Source organism: Salmo trutta, unplaced genomic scaffold, assembly GCF_901001165.1.
Source record: "Salmo trutta unplaced genomic scaffold, fSalTru1.1, whole genome shotgun sequence".
Lineage (NCBI taxonomy): Eukaryota > Metazoa > Chordata > Actinopteri > Salmoniformes > Salmonidae > Salmo > Salmo trutta.
In genome coordinates, this window is record NW_021822870.1 from 27,734 (window position 1) to 48,993 (window position 21,260).

A 21,260-nucleotide genomic window follows, 5' to 3' on the forward strand; every position below is an offset into this window, starting at 1 on the left:
GGATATTATGGGGCGGTAGACTTGTGGGCAGTCCTAACATTTTCCATGACTTCCACTCTTTTTCTTGTAGTTTCCGTAGTGTAGTGGCTATCACGTTCGCCTCACACGCGAAAGGTCCCTGGTTGAACACGGGCCGGAAACAAATTTTAACAAAACAGATAGTGATGACAGAAACAGGGTCATAACCTGAAAAAAACGAAACAAATAAATAGGCCTGCAGAATACATGAATAGACCAATCTTAGACCGAGATTAATAACAGGGCAGATAGTGATAACTGAAAAAAACCGAACAAATACATAGGCCTACAGAATACATGAAAGACCAGTCTTAGACATGTCTTTCAATAACCGAGGCAATGCAATGTTATAAACAGGTTGTTTGGATCCTGGATGCTAATGGGTTAATAGCAGGAGTGAAGCAACACCATCACAGCATTCTGCGGTAGTGCCTGTTAGCGGTTCCATTAGATTTATAATGCGCATCCACTGTCCCCACGGCCCGCCAGTCAATTTATAAACTTCATCTCCCCTGGAAAAATGTGTCTAGACCAATGGTATTCAAACATTTTCAGCAGGACACCATTTTTTCCTACAGAATTTCTGGGTCCCATTTTTTTGCAATCATTTCTTGTGACTCCCACCCCAAATACAACTTTAAAATCGGTAACGTTACATTTTTTTTACATCAACAAATAACCTTCAATTACCCCAATCAAATACTTTTTTTTCTAATTAACTTTCTCAAAAACGTTTCTATATTGTCTCATACAATAATCTGTACTCATAATTTTTTGTTCCTAAATAATGAATATATATCCCCACTGCAGTCCCCCCGACCCCGACTTTAAATATCACTGGTCTAGACAATATTTCCCAATGCCCCTAGGCTAGCATATGGTTTGAAACAGTTGAGGTTTGTCAATTCAAATAGGCTACATGTCCCAAATTATTGCAATACTTTAGCTTAATATGATTCACTAATGCTAGCAACCCTCAGGAACAATTCACAAGGATGTGACAGATTAAAGAAAGGTCAACGGAATGAAAGTATGCCAAAATAAATGTATGTGGCTGTTACTGACAGTGGCTCCCGATAGTGGCTAATATTTAACATGATACAAATTGTCAAATAAAACTGGGAAAAGCCCCACAGTGGAGGTGTCATAATACCATAAAACCTAGCGGTCAAACAGGGAAATGGTTCCAACCATTTTCCACCATTCATTTTTCCCATAGGGGATTTTAGAAACACTTAAATAATACATTTGTAGTTCTTTATGATAGCCACATTAGCAGTTAATTAGCATTTAATTTTGGGGGGGTAAATACAGGGAATATTTTTTATAAAAGTCACCTTGTCCTAGAGAGAATTACACGGTTACCATGCCAGGGTAAGCCAACAAGAAACAAAGGCCTTTTTTAATTGTTTTTAAAATCCCCTGTGGGGAATATGAATGGTGGAAAAACGATTGGAACCATTTCCCTGTTCGACCGCTAGTTCTTATGGGTATTATGACTCCTACTGTGGTACTCTATTTGGGATATTATGGGCGGTAGACTTGTGGGCATTCCTAACATTTTCCATGACTTCCACTCTTTTCTTGTAGTTTCCGTAGTGTAGTGGTTATCACGTTCGCCTCACACGCAAAAGGTCCTGGTTCGAAACCGGGCGGAAACAAATTTTAACAAAACAGATAGTGATGACAGAAACAGGGTCATAACTGAAAAAAACGAAACAAATAAATAGGCCTGCAGAATACATGAATAGACCAGTCTTAGACATGTCTTTCAATAACCAGAGGCAGATAGTGATAACTGAAAAAAAACGAAACAAATACATAGGCCTACAGAATACATGAATAGACCAGTCTTAGACATGTCTTTCAATAACCAGAGGCAATGCAAGTTATAAAACAGGTTGTTTGGATCCTGGATGCTAATTGGTTAAGCAGGGAGTTGAAGCACCACCATCCCAGCATTCTGCGGGTAGTGCCTGTTAGCGGTTCCATTAGATTTATAAATGCGCATCCACTGTCCCACGGCCCAGCCAGTCAATTTATAAACTTCATCTCCCCTGGAAAAATGTGTCTAGACCAATGGTATTCAAACCTTTTCAGCAGGGACACCATTTTTTCCTACAGAATTTCTGGGGTCCCCATTTTTTTGCAATCATTTCTTGTGATCCCACCCCAAATACAACTTTAAAATCGGTACGTTACATTTTTTTTTACATCAACAAATAACCTTCAAACCCAATCAAATACTTTTTTTCTAAACTTTCTCAAAAACGTTTCTATATTGTCTCATACAATAATCTGTACTCATAATTTTTTGTTCCTAAATAATGAATATATATATCCCCACTGCAGTCCCTCCGACCCCGACTTTAAATATCACTGGTCTAGACAATATTTCCCAATGCCCCTAGGCTAGCATATGGTTTGAAACAGTTGAGGTTTGTCTAAACCTTGCTGTCTGCCTCTCCGACCTGTGGATCAATGTTGCCGTTTTTTTGGTGACCTCCACCGTGCGATGTGTATGAATGTGACCAGAATGACAGCTTCCCTGAGCCAGGCAAATTAATTTATCAGGGTCATTATAATGGATATATCCAAAGAAATGGCAATATAATCCAAGGTAAAACAAACAAAAGTGCAGACAGTTTTCTGTCATTTCAGCTGCTTGATGTGATTGTGTGATAGATTTAGTTGGCTGGCTAGCAAAGGAAAAGTAGCTAGCCTGCATAGCTACAGTGCATTCGGAAAGTATTCAGACCCCTTACTTTTTTCCACATTTTGTTACGTTACAGCCTTATTCTGAAAATGGATTAAGTCAAATAAAATCTATCTACACACAATACCCCATAATGACAAAGCGATAACATATCATTTTTAATTCATAAAAAAAATTTTAAAAAATACCTTATTTACATACGTTTTCAGACCCTTTGCTATGAGGCTGGAAATTGAGCTCAGGTCCATCCTGTTTCCATTGATCATCCTTGAGATGTTTCTACAACTTGATTGGAGTCCACCTGTGGTAAATTCAATGGATTGGTCATGATTTGAAAAGGCACACACCTGTCTTCTATATAAGGTTCACAGTTGACAGTGCATGTCAGAGCATAAACTAAGCCATGAGGTGGAAGGAATTGTCCCTAGAGCTCCGAGACAGGATTGTGTCGAGGCACAGACGTGGGGAAGGGTACCGATACATTTCTGCAGCATTGAAGGTACCCAAGAACACAGTGGCTTCCATCATTTTAAAAGGAAGAAGTTTGGAACCACCAAGACTCTTCCAAGAGCCGGCTGCTCAGCCAAACCATCCCTACGGTGAATCAGCCCTTATTCAGGAGTTATTCACACGATAGTTCCAGGATCTCAAGCCTTATTGCTTAGTTAATGAGCTGGTCATTTCTGACTTCATTAGGTTCTGAGAGCGATAAATGCCCACCCACCCACCCAGCCAAAGTCACACCTTAGTATCCTACTCATGCAGTTTCCGTAGTGTAGCGGTTATCACGTTCGCCTAACACGCGAAAGGAGACCGGGCGGAAGCACATTTTAACAAATTAGACAGTAAGCCTATTCACTTAGGGCTCGATCCCTTTAGGAATTCATGCTTTCCTACGCACTTCTCAGTATTTGCTTCAGACTTACCTTTTAAGTCGCGTAACGCACTCTGCTGGGGTGGCTAGCTTGGGCGCTCTGAATAAATTCCTGCTACGTGTGGTCTGAGTTCCATAATGATTCAAATAGGCTACATGTCCCAAATTATTGCAATACTTTAGCTTAATATGATTCACTAATGCTAGCAACCCTCAGGAACAATCACAAGGATGTGACAGATTAAAGAAAGGTCAACGGAATGAAAGTATGCCAAAATAAATGTATGTGGCTGTTACTGACAGTGGCTCCCGATAGTGGCTATATTTAAATGATACAAATTGTCAAATAAAACTGGGAAAAGCCCCACAGTGGAGGTGTCATAATACCCATACAACCTAGCGGTCAAACAGGGAAATGGTTCCAACCATTTTTTCCCACCATTCATTTTTCCCCATAGGGTATTTTAGAAACACTTAAATAATACATTTGTAGTTCTTTATGATAGCCACATTAGCAGTTAATTAGCATTTAATTTTGGGGGGGTAAATACAGGCAAAATTTTTTATAAAAGTCACCCTTGTCCTAGAGAGAAATTACACGGTTACCATGCCAGGGTAAGCCAACAAGAAACACAGGCCTTTTTTAATTGTTTTTAAAATCCCCTGTGGGGAATATGAATGGTGGAAAAACGATTGGAACCATTTCCCTGTTCGACCGCTAGTTTCTTATGGGTATTATGACTCCTACTGTGGTACTCTATTTGGGATATTATGGGCGGTAGACTTGTGGGCATTCTAACATTTTCCATGACTTCCACTCTTTTTCTTGTAGTTTCTGTAGTGTAGTGGTTATCACGTTCGCCTCACACGCGAAAGGTCCCTGGTTCGAAACCGGGCGGAAACAATTTTAACAAACAGATAGTGATGACCGAAACAGGGTCATAACTGAAAAAAACGAAACAAATAATAGGCCTGCAGAATACATGAATAGACCAATCTTAGACCAGAGGCAGATAGTGATAACTGAAAAAAACGAAACAAATACATAGGCCTACAGAATACATGAAAAGACCAGTCTTAGACATGTCTTTCAACTAACCAGAGGCAATGCAATGGTATACAAACAGGTTGTTTGGATCCTGGATGCTAATTGGTTAATAGCAGGGAGTTGAAGCCACCACCATCCCAACTTCTGCGGGTAGTGCCTGTTAGCGGTTCCATTAGATTTATAAATGCGCATCCACTGTCCCACGGCCCAGCCAGTCAATTTATAAACTTCATCTCCCCTGGAAAAATGGTCTTAGACCAATGGTATTTCAAACCTTTTCAGCAGGTGGACACATGTTTTCCTACAGGAATTTCTGGGGTCCCCATTTTTTTGCAATCATTTTCTTGTGATCCCCACCAAATACAACTTTAAAAAATCGGTACGTTACATTTTTTTTTACAATCAACAAATAACCTTCAATACCCAATCAAATACTTTTTGTTCTAATTAACTTTCTCAAAAAACGTTTCTATATTGTCTATACAATAATCTGTACTCATAATTTTTTGTTCCTAAATAATGAATATATATATCCCCACTGCAGTCCCCCCGACCCCGACTTTAAATATCACTGGTCTAGACAATATTTCCCAATGCCCCTAGGCTAGCATATGGTTTGAATAGTTGAGGTTTGTCAATTCAAATAGGCTACATGTCCCAAATTATTGCAATACTTTAGCTTAATATGATTCACTAATGCTAGCAACCCTCAGGAACAATTCACAAGGATGTGACATGATTAAAGAAAGGTGCAACGGAATGAAAGTATGCCAAAATAAATGTATGTGGCTGTTACTGACAGTGGCTCCCGATAGTGGCTAATATTTAACATGATACAATTGTCAAAATAAAACTGGGAAAAGCCCCACAGTGGAGGTGTCATAATACCCATAAAACCTAGCGGTCAAACAGGGAAATGGTTTCCAACCATTTTTTCCCCCATTCATTTTTCCCATAGGGGATTTTAGAAACACTTAAAAATAATACATTTGTAGTTCTTTATGATAGCCACATTAGCAGTTAATTAGCATTTCATTTTGGGGGGGGTAAATACAGGCGAATATTTTTTATAAAAGTCACCCTTGTCCTAGAGAGAATTACACGGTTACCATGCCAGGGTAAGCCAACAAGAACACAAGGCCTTTTTTTAATTGTTTTTAAAATCCCCTGTGGGGAATATGAATGTGGAAAACGACTTGGAACCATTTCCCTGTTCGACCGCTAGTTCTTATGGGTATTATGACTCATACTGTGGTACTCTATTTGGGATATTATGGGGCGGTAGGATTGTGGGCATTCCTAACATTTTCCCTTGACTTCCACTCTTTTCTTGTAGTTTCTGTAGTGTAGCTGCCGCTTATCACGTTCGCCTCACACGCCGAAAGGTCCCTGGTTCGAAACCTGGGCGGAAACACACTTTTAACAAAACAGATAGCTGGATGACCGAAACCGGGTCATAACTGAAAAAACGAAACAAATAAATAGGCCTGCAGAATACATGAATAGACCAATCTTAGACCAGAGGCAGATAGTGATAACTGAAAAACTAACGAAACAATACATGGCCTTACAGAATACATGAAAAGACCAGTCTAGACATGTCTTTCAATAACCAGAGGCATGCAATGTTATTAAACAGGGTGTTGGATCCTGGATGCTAATGGTTAATAGCAGGCGAGTTGAAGCACCACCATCCCAGCATTCTGCGGGTAGATGCCTGTTAGCGGTTTCCATTAGATTTATAAATGCGCCATCCACTGTCCCACGGCCCAGCCAGTCAATTTATAAACTTCATCTCCCCTGGAAAAATGTGTCTAGACCAATGGTATTCAAACCTTTTCAGCAGGGACACCATGTTTTTCCTACAGAAATTTCTGGGGTCCCCATTTTTTTGCAATCATTTCTTGTGATCCACCCCCAAATACAACTTTAAAATCGGTGACGTTACATTTTTTTTTACATCAACAACTAACCTTCAATTAACCCAATCAAATACTTTTTTTCTAATTAACTTTCTCAAAAACGTTTCTATATTGTCTCATACAATAATCTGTACTATAATTTTTTGTTCCTCAATAATGAATATATATATCCCCACTGCAGTCCCCCGACCCCACTTTAAATATCACTGGTCTAGACAATATTTCCCAATGCCCCTAGGCTAGCATATGGTTTGAAACAGTTGAGGTTTGTCAATTCAAATAGGCTACATGTCCCAAATTATTGCAATAACTTTAGCTTAATATGATTCACTAATGCTAGCAACCCTCAGGAACAATTTCACAAGGATGTGACAGATTAAGAAAGGTCAACGGAATGAAAGTATGCCAAAATAAATGTATGTGGCTGTTACTGACAGTGGCTCCCGATAGTGGCTAATATTTAACATGATACAAATTGTCAAATAAAACTGGGAAAAGCCCCACAGTGGAGGTGTCATAATACCCATAAAACCTAGCGGTCAAACAGGGAAATGGTTCCAACCATTTTTCCACCATTCATTTTTCCCATAGGGGATTTTAGAAACACTTAAAATAATACATTTGTAGTTCTTTATGATAGCCACATTAGCAGTTAATTAGCATTTAATTTTGGGGGGGTAAATACAGGCGAATATTTTTTATAAAAGTCACCTTGTCCTAGAGAGAATTACACGGTTACCATGCCAGGGTAAGCCAACAAGAAACACAGGCCTTTTTTAATTGTTTTTAAAATCCCCTGTGGGGAATATGAATGGTGGAAAAACGATTGGAACCATTTCCCTGTTCGACCGCTAGTTCTTATGGGTATTATGACTCCTACTGTGGTACTCTATTTGGGATATTATGGGCGGTAGACTTGTGTGCATTCCTAACATTTTCCATGACTTCCACTCTTTTTCTTGTAGTTTCGTAGTGTAGTGGTTATCACGTTCGCCTCACACGCAAAGGTCCCTGGTTCGAAACCGGGCGGAAACAAATTTTAACAAAACAGATAGTGATGACAGAAACAGGGTCATAACTGAAAAAAACGAAACAAATAATAGGCCTGCAGAATACATGAATAGACCAGTCTTAGACATGTCTTTCAATAACCAGAGGCAGATAGTGATAACTGAAAAAAAACGAAACAAATACATAGGCCTACAGAATACATGAATAGACCAGTCTTAGACATGTCTTTCAATAACCAGAGGCAATGCAATGTTATAAACAGGTTGTTTGGATCCTGGATGCTAATTGGTTAATAGCAGGGAGTTGAAGCACCACCATCCCAGCATTCTGCGGGTAGTGCCTGTTAGCGGTTCCATTAGATTATAAATGCGCATCCACTGTCCCACGGCCCAGCCAGTCAATTTATAAACTCATCTCCCTGGAAAAATGTGTTTAGACCACATGGTATTCAAACCTTTTCAGCAGGGACACCATTTTTCCTACAGAATTCTCTGGTGTCCCCATTTTTTTGCAATCATTTCTTGTGATCCCACCCCAATACAACTTTAAAAGCGGTACGTTACATTTTTTTTTACATCAAAAAATAACCTTCAATTACGCAATCAAATACTTTTTTTCTAATTAACTTTCTCAAAAACGTTTCTATATTGTCTCATACAATAATCTGTACTCATAATTTTTTGTTCCTAAATAATGAATATATATATCCCCACTGCAGTCCCCCCCACCCCCACTTTAAATATCACTGGTCTAGACAATATTTCCCAATGCCCCTAGGCTAGCATATGGTTGAAAACAGTTGAGGTTTGTCTGCCTCTCCGACCTGTGGATCAATGTTGCCGTTTTTTTGGTGACCTCCACCGTGCGATGTGTATGAATGTGACCAGAATGACAGCTTCTCTGAGCCAGGCAAATTAATTTATCAGGGTCATTATAATGGATATATCCAAAGAAATGGCAATATAATCCAAGGTAAAACAAACAAAAGTGCAGACAGTTTTCTGTCATTTCAGCTGCTTGATGTGATTGTGTGATAGATTTAGTTGGCTGGCTAGCAAAGGAAAAGTAGCTAGCCTGCATAGCTACAGTGCATTCGGAAAGTATTCAGACCCCTTACTTTTTTCCACATTTTGTTACGTTACAGCCTTATTCTGAAAATGGATTAAGTCAAATAAAATCTATCTACACACAATACCCCATAATGACAAAGCGATAACATATCATTTTTAATTCATAAAAAAAGATTTAAAAAATACCTTATTTACATACGTTTTCAGACCCTTTGCTATGAGGCTGGAAATTGAGCTCAGGTCCATCCTGTTTCCATTGATCATCCTTGAGATGTTTCTACAACTTGATTGGAGTCCACCTGTGGTAAATTCAATGGATTGGTCATGATTTGAAAAGGCACACACCTGTCTGTCTATATAAGGTTCCACAGTTGACAGTGCATGTCAGAGCATAAACTAAGCCATGAGGTGGAAGGAATTGTCCCTAGAGCTCCGAGACAGGATTGTGTCGAGGCACAGACGTGGGGAAGGGTACCGATACATTTCTGCAGCATTGAAGGTACCCAAGAACACAGTGGCTTCCATCATTCTTAAAAGGAAGAAGTTTGGAACCACCAAGACTCTTCCAAGAGCCGGCTGCTCAGCCAAACCATCCCTACGGTGAATCAGCCCTTATTCAGGAGTTATTCACACGATAATCATCCCGTAGACCTTCACAGTTATTATCACACGATAATTGGATCTCAAGCCTTATTGCTTAGTTAATGACTAAGTCATTTCTGACTTCATTAGGTTCTGAGAGCGATAAATGCCCCACCCACCACCACCCAGCCAAAGTCACACCCTTAGTATCCTACTCATGCAGTTTCCGTAGTGTAGCGGTTATCACGTTCGCCTAACACGCGAAAGGAGACCGGGCGGAACACATTTTAACAAATTAGACAGTAAGCCTATTCACTTAGGGCTCGATCCCAATTTAGGAATTCATGCTTTTCCTACGCACTTCTCAGTATTTGCTATTCAGACTTACCCTTTTAAGTCGCGTAACGCACTCTGCTGGGGTGGCTAGCTTGGGCGCTCTGAATAAATTCCTGCTACGTGTGGTCTGAGTTCCATAATGATTCAAATAGGCTACATGTCCCAAATTATTGCAATACTTTAGCTTAATATGATTCACTAATGCTAGCAACCCTCAGGAACAATTCACAAGGATGTGACAGATTAAAGAAAGGTCAACGGAATGAAAGTATGCCAAAATAAATGTATGTGGCTGTTACTGACAGTGGCTCCCGATAGTGGCTAATATTTAACATGATACAAATTGTCAAATAAAACTGGGAAAAGCCCCACAGTGGAGGTGTCATAATACCCATAAAACCTAGCGGTCAAACAGGGAAATGGTTGGAACCATTTCCCTCCATTCATTTTTCCCATAGGGTATTTTAGAAACACTTAAAATAATACATTTGTAGTTCTTTATGATAGCCACATTAGCAGTTAATTAGCATTTAATTTTGGGGGGGTAAATACAGGCAATATTTTTTATAAAAGTCACCCTTGTCCTAGAGAGAATTACACGGTTACCATGCCAGGGTAAGCCAACAAGAAACACAGGCCTTTTTTAATTGTTTTTAAAATCCCCTGTGGGGAATATGAATGGTGGAAAAACGATTGGAACCATTTCCCTGTTCGACCGCTAGTTCTATGGGTATTATGACTCCTACTGTGGTACTCTATTTGGGATATTATGGGCGGTATGACTGTGGGCATTCCTAACATTTTCCATGACTTCCACTTTTTTCTTGTAGTTTCTGTAGTGTAGTGGTTATCACGTTCGCCTCACACGCGAAAGGTCCCTGGTTCGAAACCGGGCGGAAACACATTTTAACAAAACAGATAGTGATGACCGAAACAGGGTCATAACTGAAAAAAACGAAACAAATAAATAGGCCTGCAGAATACATGAATAGACCAGTCTTAGACATGTCTTTCAATAACCAGAGGCAGATAGTGATAACTGAAAAAAAACGAAACAAATACATAGGCCTACAGAATACATGAATAGACCAGTCTTAGACATGTCTTTCAATAACCAGAGGCAATGCAATGTTATTAAACAGGTTGTTTGGATCCTGGATGCTAATTGGTTAATAGCAGGGAGTTGAAGCACAACCATCCCAGCATTCTGCGTGTAGTGCCTGTTAGCGGTTCCATTAGATTATAAATGCGCATCCACTGTCCCACGGCCCAGCCAGTCAATTTATAAACTTCATCTCCCCTGGAAAATGTGTCTAGACCAATGGTATTCAAACCTTTTCAGCAGGGACACCATTTTTTCCTACAGAATTTCTGGGGTGCCCATTTTTTTTGCAATCATTTCTTGTGATCCCACCCCAAATACAACTTTAAAATCGGTACGTTACATTTTTTTTTACATCAACAAATAACTTCAATTACCCAATCAAATACTTTTTTTCTAATTAACTTTCTCAAAACGTTTCTATATTGTCTCATACAATAATCTGTACTCTTAATTTTTTGTTCCTAAATAATGAATATATATATCCCCACTGCAGTCCCCCCGACCCCCACTTTAAATATCACTGGTCTAGACAATATTTCCCAATGCCCCTAGGCTAGCATATGGTTTGAAACAGTTGAGGTTTTGTCTAAACCTTGCTGTCTGCCCTCTCCGACCTGTGGATCAATGTCTGCCGTTTTTTTGGTGACCTCCACCGTGCGATGTGTATGAATGTGACCAGAATGACAGCTTCTCTGAGCCAGGCAATTAATTGATCAGGGTCATTATAATGGATATATCCAAAGAAATGGCAATATAATCCAAGGTAAAACAAACAAAAGAGCAGACCAGTTTTCTGTCATTTCAGCTGCTTGATGTGATGTGTGATAGATTTTAGTGGCTGGCTAGCAAAGGAAAAGTAGCTAGCCTGCATAGCTACAGTGCATTCGGAAAGTATCAGACCCCTTACTTTTTTCCACATTTTGTTACGTTACAGCCTTTATTCTGAAAATGGATTAAGTCAAATAAAATCTATCTACACACAATACCCCATAATGACAAAGCGATAACACTATCATTTTTAATTCATAAAAAATATTTAAAAAATACCTTATTTACATACGTTTTCAGACCCTTTGCTATGAGGCTGGAAATTGAGCTAGGTCCATTCCTGTTTCCATTGATCATCCTTGAGATGTTTCTAAAACTTGATTGGAGTCCACCTGTGGTAAATTCAATGATTGGTCATGATTTGAAAAGGCACCCACCTGTCTGTCTATATAAGGTTCCACAGTTGACAGTGCATGTCAGAGCATAAACTAAGCCATGAGGTGGAAGGAATTGTCCCTAGAGCTCCGAGAAGGATTGTGTCGAGGCACAGCCGTGGGGGAAGGGTACCGATACATTTCTGCAGCATTGAAGGTACCCAAGAACACAGTGGCTTCCATCATATTTAAAAGGAACAAGTTTGGAACCACCAAGACTCTTCCAAGAGCCGGCTGCTCAGCCAAACCATCCCTACGGTGAATCAGCCCTTATTCAGGAGTTATTCACACGATAATTCCCGGGATCTCAAGCCTTATTGCTTAGTAATGGACTAAGTCATTTCTGATCATAGGTTCTGAGAGCTTATTCAGGAGTTATTCACACGATAATTCCCAGGATCTCAAGCCTTATTGCCTTAGTTAATGAGCTAAGTCATTTCTGACTTCATTAGGTTCTGAGAGCGATAAATGCCCCACCCACCCCACCCAGCCAAAGGTCACACCCTTAGTATCCTACTCATGCAGTTTCCGTAGTGTAGCGGTTATCACGTTCGCCTAACACGCGAAAGGAGACCGGGCGGAAGCACATTTTAACAAATTAGACAGTAAGCCTATTCACTTAGGGCTCGATCCCAATTTAGGAATTCATGCTTTTCCTACGCACTTCTCAGTATTGCTATTCAGACTTACCCTTTTAAGTCGCGTAACGCACTCTGCTGGGGTGGCTAGCTTGGGCGCTCTGAATAAATTCCTGCTACGTGTGGTCTGAGTTCCATAATGATTCAAAAAGGGCTACATGTCCCAAATTATTGCCAATACTTTAGCTTAATATGATTCATTAATGCTAGCAACCCTCAGGAACACTTCACAAGGATGTGACAGATTAAAGAAAGGTCAACAGAATGAAAGTATGCCAAAATAAATGTATGTGGCTGTTACTGACAGTGGCTACCGATAGTGGCTAATATTTAACATGATACAAAATTGTCAAATAAACTGGAAAAGCCCCACAGTGGATGGTGTCATAATACCCATAAAACCTAGCGGTCAACAGGGAAATGGTTGCAACCATTTTTCCACCATTCATTTTTCCCATAGGGGATTTTAGAAACACTTAAAATAATACATTTGTAGTTCTTTATGATAGCCACATTAGCAGTTAATTAGCATTTAATTTTGGGGGGTAAATACAGGCGAATATTTTTTATAAAAGTCACCTTGTCCTAGAGAGAATTACACGGTTACCATGCCAGGGAAGCCAACAAGAAACACAGGCCTTTTTAATGTTTTAAAATCCCCTGTGGGGAATATGAATGGTGGAAAAACGATTGGAACCCATTTCCCTGTTTGACCGCTAGTTCTTCTGGGTATTATGACTCCTACTGTGGTACTCTATTTGGGATATTATGGGCGGTAGACTTGTGGGCATTCCTAACATTTTCCATGACTTCCACTCTTTTTTCTTGTAGTTTCTGTAGTGTAGTGGCTATCACGTCGCCTCACACGCGAAAGGTCCCCTGGTTCGAAACCGTGCGGAAACAAATTTAACAAAACAGATAGTGATGACAGAAACAGGGTCATAACTGAAAAAAAACGAAACAAATACATAGGCCTGCAGAATACATGAATAGACCAGTCTTAGACCATGTTCTTTCAATAACCAGAGCAGATAGTGATAACTGAAAAAAACGAAACAAATACATAGGCCTACAGAATACATGAATAGACAGTCTTAGGACATGTCTTTCAATAACCAGAGGCAATGCAAAGTTATTAAAACAGGTTGTTTGGAATCCTGGATGCTAATTGGTTAATAGCAGGAGTTGAAGCACCACCATCCCAGCATTCTGCGGTGTAGTGCCTGTTAGCGGATTCCATTAGATTTATAAATGCGCATCCACTGTCCCACGGCCCAGCCAGTCAATTTATAAACTTCATCTCCCCTGGAAAATGTGTCTAGACCAATGGTATTCAACCTTTTCAGCAGGGACACCATTTTTTCCTACAGAATTTCTGGGGTCCCCATTTTTTGCAATCATTTCTTGTGATCCCACCCCAAGTACAACTTTAAATCGGTACGTTACATTTTTTTTTACATCAACAAATAACCTTCAATTACCCAATCAAATACTTTTTTTTTAATTAACTTTCTCAAAAACGTTTCTATATTGTCTCATACAATAATCTGTACTATCTAATTTTTTTGTTCCTAAATAATGAATATATATATCCCCACTTGCAGTCCCCCCGACCCCGACTTTAAATATCACTGGTCTAGACAATATTTCCCAATGCCCCTAGGCTAGCATATGGTTTGAAACAGTTGAGGTTTGTCTAAACCTTGCTGTCTGCCTCTCCGACCTGTGGATCAATGTTGCCGTTTTTTTTTTGGTGACCTCCACCGTGCGATGTGAATGAATGTGACCAGAATGACAGCTTCCCTGAGACAGGCAAATTAATTTATCAGGGTCATTATAATGGATATATCCAAAAAATGGCAATATAATCCAAGGTAAAACAAACAAAAGTGCAGACAGTTTTCTGTCATTTCAGCTGCTTGATGTGATTGTGTGATAGATTTAGTTGGCTGGCTAGCAAAGGAAAAGTAGCTAGCCTGCATAGCTACAGTGCATTTGGAAAGTATTCAGACCCCTTACTTTTTTCCACATTTTGTTACGTTACAGCCTTATTCTGAAAATGGATTAAGTCAAATAAAATCTATCTTCACACAATACCCCATAATGACAAAGCGATAACATATAATTTTTAATTCATAAAAAAAGATTTAAAAAATACCTTATTTACATACGTTTTCAGACCCTTTGCTATGAGGCTGGAAATTGAGCTCAGGTCCATCCTGTTTCCATTGATCATCCTTGAGATGTTTCTACAACTTGATTGGAGTCCACCTGTGGTAAATTCAATGGATTGGTCATGATTTGAAAAGGCACACACCTGTCTGTCTATATAAGGTTCCACAGTTGACAGTGCATGTCAGAGCATAAACTAAGCATGAGGTGGAAGGGAATTGTCCCTAGAGCTCCGAGACAGGATTGTGCGAGGCACAGACGTGGGAAGGGTACCGATACATTTCTGCAGCATTGAAGGTACCCAAGAACACAGTGGCTTCATCATTCTTAAAAGGAAGAGTTTGGAACCACAAGACTCTTCCACGAGCCGGCTGCTCAGCCAAACCATCCATCCCTGTGAATCAGCCCTTATTCAGGAGTTATTCACACGATAATTCACAGGATCTCAAGCCTTATTGCTTAGTAATGAGTTAAGTCATTTCTGACTTCATTAGGTTCTGAGAGCGACTAAATGCCCCACCCACCCACCCAGCCAAAGTCACACCCTTAGTATCCTACTCATGCAGTTTCCGTAGTGTAGCGGTTATCCGTTCGCCTAACACGCGAAAGGAGACCGGCGGAAGCACATTATAACAAATTAGACAGTAAGCCTATTCACTTAGGGCTCGATCCCAATTTAGGAATTCATGCTTTTCACTACGCACTTCTCAGTATTTGCTATTCAGACTTACCCTTTTAAGTCGCGTAACGCACTCTGCTGGGGTGGCTAGCTTGGGCGCTCTGAATAAATTCCTGCTACGTGTGGTCTGAGTTCCATAATGATTCAAATAGGCTACATGTCCCAAATTATTGCAATACTTTAGCTTAATATGATTCACTAATGCTAGCAACCCTCAGGAACAATTCACAAGGATGTGACAGATTAAAGAAAGGTCAACGGAATGAAAGTATGCCAAACTAATGTATGTGGCTGTTACTGACAGTGGCTCCCGATTAGTGGCTAATATTTAACATGATACAAATTGTCAAATAAAACTGGGAAAAGCCCCACAGTTGAGGTGTCTAAATACCCATAAAACCTAGCGGTCAAACAGGGAAATAGTTCCAACCATTTTTCCACCATTCATTTTTCCCATAGGGATTTTAGAAACACTAAAATAATACATTTGTAGTTCTTTATGATAGCCACATTAGCAGTGTAATTAGCATTTAATTTTGGGGGGGTAAAATACAGGCGAATATTTTTTATAAAAGTCACCTTGTCCCTAGAGAGAATTACACGGTTACCATGCCAGGGTAAGCCAACAAGAAACACAGGCTTTTTTAAGTGTTTTTAAAATCCCCTGTGGGGAATATGAATGGTGGAAAACGATGGAACCATTTCCCTGTTCGACCGCTAGTTCTTATGGGTATTATGAACTCCTACTGTGGTACTCTATTTGGGATATTATGGGCGGTAGACTTGTGGGCATTCTAACATTTTCCATGACTTCCACTCTTTTTCTTGTAGTTTCCGTAGTGTAGTGGTTATCACGTTCGCGTCACACGCGAAAGGTCCCTGTTTTGAATCCGTGCGGAAGAACAAATTTTAACAAAACAGATAGTGATGACAGAAACAGGGTTCATAACTGAAAAAAAACCAAACAAAATACATTAGGCCAGCAGAATACATGAATAGACCAGTCTTAGACATGTCTTTCAATAACCAGAGGCAGATAGTGATAACTGAAAAAAAAACGAAACAAATACTAGGCTACAGCATACATGAATAGACCAGTCTTAGACATGTCTTTCAATAACCGGAGGCAATGCAAGTTATAAAACAGGTTGTTTGGATCCTGGATGCTAATTGGTTAATAAGCAGGGAGTTGAAGCACCACCATCCCAGCATTCTGCTGGTGAGCCTTTTAGCGCTCCCATTAGATTATAAATGCGCATCACTGTCCCACGGCCCCAGCCAGTCAATTATAAACTTCATCTCCCCTGGAAAAATGTGTCTGACCAATGGTATTCAACCTTTCAGCAGGGACACCATTTTTTCCTACAGAATTTCTAGGGTCCCCATTTTTTGCATCATTTCTGTGATCCCACCCCAAATACAACTTTAAAATCGGTACGTTACATTGTTTTTTTACATCAACAAATAACCTTCCAATTACCCAATCAAATACTTTTTTTTCTAATTAACTTTCTCAAAAAACGTTTCTATATGGTCTCATACAATAATCTGTACTCTAATTTTTTGTTCCTAAATACTGAATATATATATCCCCACTGCAAGTCCCCCGACCCCCACTTTAAATATCACTGGTCTACACAATATTTCCCAATGCCTCTAGGCTAGCATATGGTTTATGAAACAGTTGAGGTTTGTCTAAACCTTGCTGTCTGCCTCTCCGACCTGTGGATCAATGTTGCCGTTTTTTTTGGGTGACCTCCACCGTGCAATGTGTATGAATGTGACCAGAATGACAGCTTCTCTGAGCCAGGCAAATTAATTTATCAGGGTCATTATAATGGATATATCCAAAGAAATGGCAATATAATCCAAGGTAAAACAAAACAAAAGTGCAGACAGTTTTTCTGTCATTCAGCTGCTTGATGTGATGTGTGATAGATTTAGTTGGCTGGCTAGCAAAAGGAAAGTAGCTAGCCTGCATAGCTACAGTGCATTCGGAAAGTATTCAGACCCCTTACTTTTTTCCACATTTTGTTACGTTACAGCCTTATTCTGAAAATGGATTAAGTCAAATAAAATCTATCTACACACAATACCCCCATAATGACAAAGCGAGTAACATATCATTTTTAATTCATAAAAAATATTTAAAAATACCTTATTTACATAGTTTTCAGACCCTTTGCTATGAGGCTGGAAATTGAGCTCAGGTCCATCCTGTTTCCATTGATCATCCTTGAGATGTTTCTTACAACCTTGATTGGAGTCCACCTGTGGTAAATTCAATGGATTTGGTCAGATTTGAAAAGGCACAACCTGTCTGTCTATATAAGGTTCACAGTTGACAGTGCATGTCAGAGCATAAACTAAGCCATGAGGTGGAAGGAATTGTCCCTAGAGCTCCGAGACAGGATTGTGTCGAGGCACAGACGTGGGGAAGGGTACCGATACATTTCTGCAGCATTGAAGGTACCCAAGAAACAGTGGCTTCCATCATTCTTAAAAGGAAGAAGTTTGGAACACCAAGACTCTTCCAAGAGCCGGCTGCTCAGCCAAACCATCCCTACGGTGAATCAGCCCTTATTCAGGAGTTCTTCACACGATAATTCCCGGGATCTCAAGCCTTATTGCTTAGTTAATGGACTAAGTCATTTCTGACTTCATTAGGTTCTGAGAGCTTATTCAGGAGTTTTCACACGATAATTCCCAGGATCTCAAGCCTTATTGCTTAGTTAATGAGCTAAGTCATTTCTGACTTCATTAGGTTCTGGAGAGCGATAATGCCCCACCCACCCACCCAGCCAAAGTCACACCCTTAGTATCCTACTCATGCAGTTTCCGTAGTTGTAGCGGTTATCACGTTCGCCTAACACGCGAAAGGAGACCGGGCGGAAGCACATTTTAACAAATTAGACAGTTAGCCTATTCACTTAGGGCTCGATCCCAATTTAGGAATTCATGCTTTTCCTACGCACTTCTCAGTATTTGCTATTCAGACTTACCCTTTTAAGTCGCGTAACGCACTCTGCTGGGGTGGCTAGCTTGGGCGCTCTGAATAAATTCCTGCTACGTGTGGTCTGAGTTCATAATGATTCAAAAAGGCCTACATGTCCCAAATTATTGCAATACTTTAGCTTAATATGATTCACTAATGCTAGCAACCCTCAGGAACAATCACAAGGATGTGACAGATTAAAGAAAGGTCAACGGAATGAAAGTATGCCAAAATAAATGTATGTGGCTGTACTGACAGTGGCTCCCGATAAGTGGCTAATATTTAACATGATACAAATTGTCAAATAAAACTGGGAAAAGCCCCACAGTGGAGGTGTCATAATACCCATTAAACCTAGCGGTCAAACAGGGAAATGGTTCCAACCATTTTTCCACCATTCATTTTTCCCATAGGGGATTTTAGAAACACTTAAAATAATACATTTGTAGTTCTTTATGATAGCCACATTAGCAGTTAATTAGCATTTAATTTTGGGGGGGTAAATACAGGCGAATATTTTTTATAAAAGTCACCTTGTCCTAGAGAGAATTACACGGTTACCATGCCAGGGTAAGCCAACAAGAAACACAGGCCTTTTTTAATTGTTTTTAAAATCCCCTGTGGGGAATATGAATGGTGGAAAAACGATTGGAACCATTTCCCTGTTCGACCGCTAGTTCTTCTGGGTATTATGACTCCTACTGTGGTACTCTATTTGGGATATTATGGGCGGTAGACTTGTGGGCATTCCTAACATTTCCATGACTTCCAATTTTTTTCTTGTAGTTTCTGTAGTGTAGTGGTTATCACGTTCGCCTCACACGCGAAAGGTCCCCGGTTCGAAACCGGGCGGAAACAAATTTTAACAAAACAGATAGGTGATGACAGAAACAGGGTCATAACTGAAAAAAACGAAACAAATACATAGGCCTGCAGAATACATGAATAGACCAGTCTTAGACATGTCTTTCAATAACAGAGGCAGATAGTGATAACTGAAAAAAACGAAACAAATACATAGGCCTACAGAATACATGAATAGACAGTCTTAGACATGTCTTTCAATAACCAGAGGTAATGCAACGTTATAAAACAGGTTGTTTTGGATCCTGGATGCTAATTGGTTAAGAGCAGGGAGTTGAAGCACCACCATCCAAGCATTCTGCGGGTAGTGCCTGTTAGCGGATCCATTAGATTATAACTGCGCATCCCTGTCCCACGGCCAGCCAGTCAATTATATAAACTCATCTCCCCTGAAAAATGTGTCTAGACCAATGGTATTCAAACCTTTTCAGCAGGGACACCATTTTTTCCTACAGAATTTCTGGGGTGCCCACTTTTTTTTGCAATCATTTCTTGTGATCCCACCCCACATACAACTTTGAAATCAGTTACTTTATCTTTTTTTTACATCAACAAATAACCTTCAATTACCTTATCAAATACTTTTTTCTTAATTAACTTTCTCAAAAACGTTTCTCTATTGTCTCATACAATAATCTGTACTATTAATTTTTGTTCTAAATAATGAATATATATATCACCACTGCAGTCCCCCCCGACCCCGACTTTAAATATCACTGGTCTAGACAATATTTCCAATGCCCCTAGGCTAGCATATGGTTTGAAACAGTTGAGGTTTGTCTAAACCTTGCTGTCTGCCTCTCCGACCTGTGGATCAATGTTGCCGTTTTTTTGGTGACCTCCACCGTGCGATGTGTATGAATGTGACCAGAATGACAGCTTCCCTGAGACAGGCAAATTAATTTATCAGGGTCATTATAATGGATATATCCAAAGAAATGGCAATATAATCCAAGGTAAAACAAACAAAAGTGCAGACAGTTTTCTGTCATTTCAGCTTCTTGATGTGATTGTGTGATAGATTTAGTTGGCTGGCTAGCAAAGGAAAAGTAGCTAGCCTGCATAGCTACAGTGCATTCGGAAAGTATTCAGACCCCTTACTTTTTTCCACATTTTGTTACGTTACAGCCTTATTCTGAAAATGGATTAAGTCAAATAAAATCTATCTACACACAATACCCCATAATGACAAAGCGATAACATATCATTTTTAATTCATAAAAAATATTTAAACAATACCCTTATTTACATCGTTTTCAGACCCCTTTGCTATGAGGCTGGAAATGAGCTCAGGTCCATCTGTTTCCATTGATCATATGAGATGTTTCTACAACTGATTGGAGTCCACCTGTGGTAAATTCAATGGATTGGTCATGATTTGAAAAGGCACACACCTGTCTGTCTATATAAGGTTCCACAGTTGACAGTGCATGTCAGAGCATAACTAAGCCATGAGGTGGAAGAATTGTCCCTAGAGCTCCGAGACAGGATTGTGCGAGGCACAGAGTGGGGAAGGGTACCAGATACATTTCTGCAGCATTGAAGGTACCCAAGAACACAGTGGCTTCCATCATTCTAAAGGAAGAAGTTTGGAACCACCAAGACTCTTCAAGGCCCGGCTGCTCAGCCAACCCATCCCTACGGTGAATCAGCCCTATTCAGGAGTATTCACACGATAATTCCGGGATCTCAAGCCTTATTGCTTAGTTAATGGACTAAGTCATTTCTGACTTCATTAGGTTCTGAGAGCTTATTCAGGAGTTATTCACACGATAATTCCCAGGATCTCAAGCCTTATTGCTTAGTTAATGAGCTAAGTCATTTCTGACTTCATTAGGTTCTGAGAGCGATAAATGCCCCACCCACCCACCCAGCCAAAGTCACACCCTTAGTATCCTACTCATGCAGTTTCCGTAGTGTAGCGGTTATTCACGTTCGCCTAACACGGCGAAAGGAGACCGGGCGGAAGCACATTTTAACAAATAGACAGTAAGCCTATTCACTTAGGGCTCGATCCCAATTTAGGAA

General features: G+C 39.9%; 4 non-coding genes across 4 annotated transcripts; all 4 read left to right on the top strand.

Moving 5' to 3' along the window:
- The first annotated feature begins 1,607 nt into the window (after positions 1-1,607).
- Positions 1,608-1,679, top strand: trnav-cac (transfer RNA valine (anticodon CAC)). The gene has a single exon. It is a non-coding gene; the product is annotated as a tRNA-Val (tRNA).
- Positions 1,680-4,439: 2,760 nt separating this feature from the next.
- Positions 4,440-4,512, top strand: trnav-cac (transfer RNA valine (anticodon CAC)). Its single transcript has one exon. It is a non-coding gene; the product is annotated as a tRNA-Val (tRNA).
- Positions 4,513-10,406: 5,894 nt separating this feature from the next.
- Positions 10,407-10,479, top strand: trnav-cac (transfer RNA valine (anticodon CAC)). The gene has a single exon. It is a non-coding gene; the product is annotated as a tRNA-Val (tRNA).
- Positions 10,480-19,153: 8,674 nt separating this feature from the next.
- trnav-cac (transfer RNA valine (anticodon CAC)) lies at positions 19,154-19,226 on the top strand. Its single transcript has one exon. It is a non-coding gene; the product is annotated as a tRNA-Val (tRNA).
- The last annotated feature ends 2,034 nt before the right edge of the window (positions 19,227-21,260 follow it).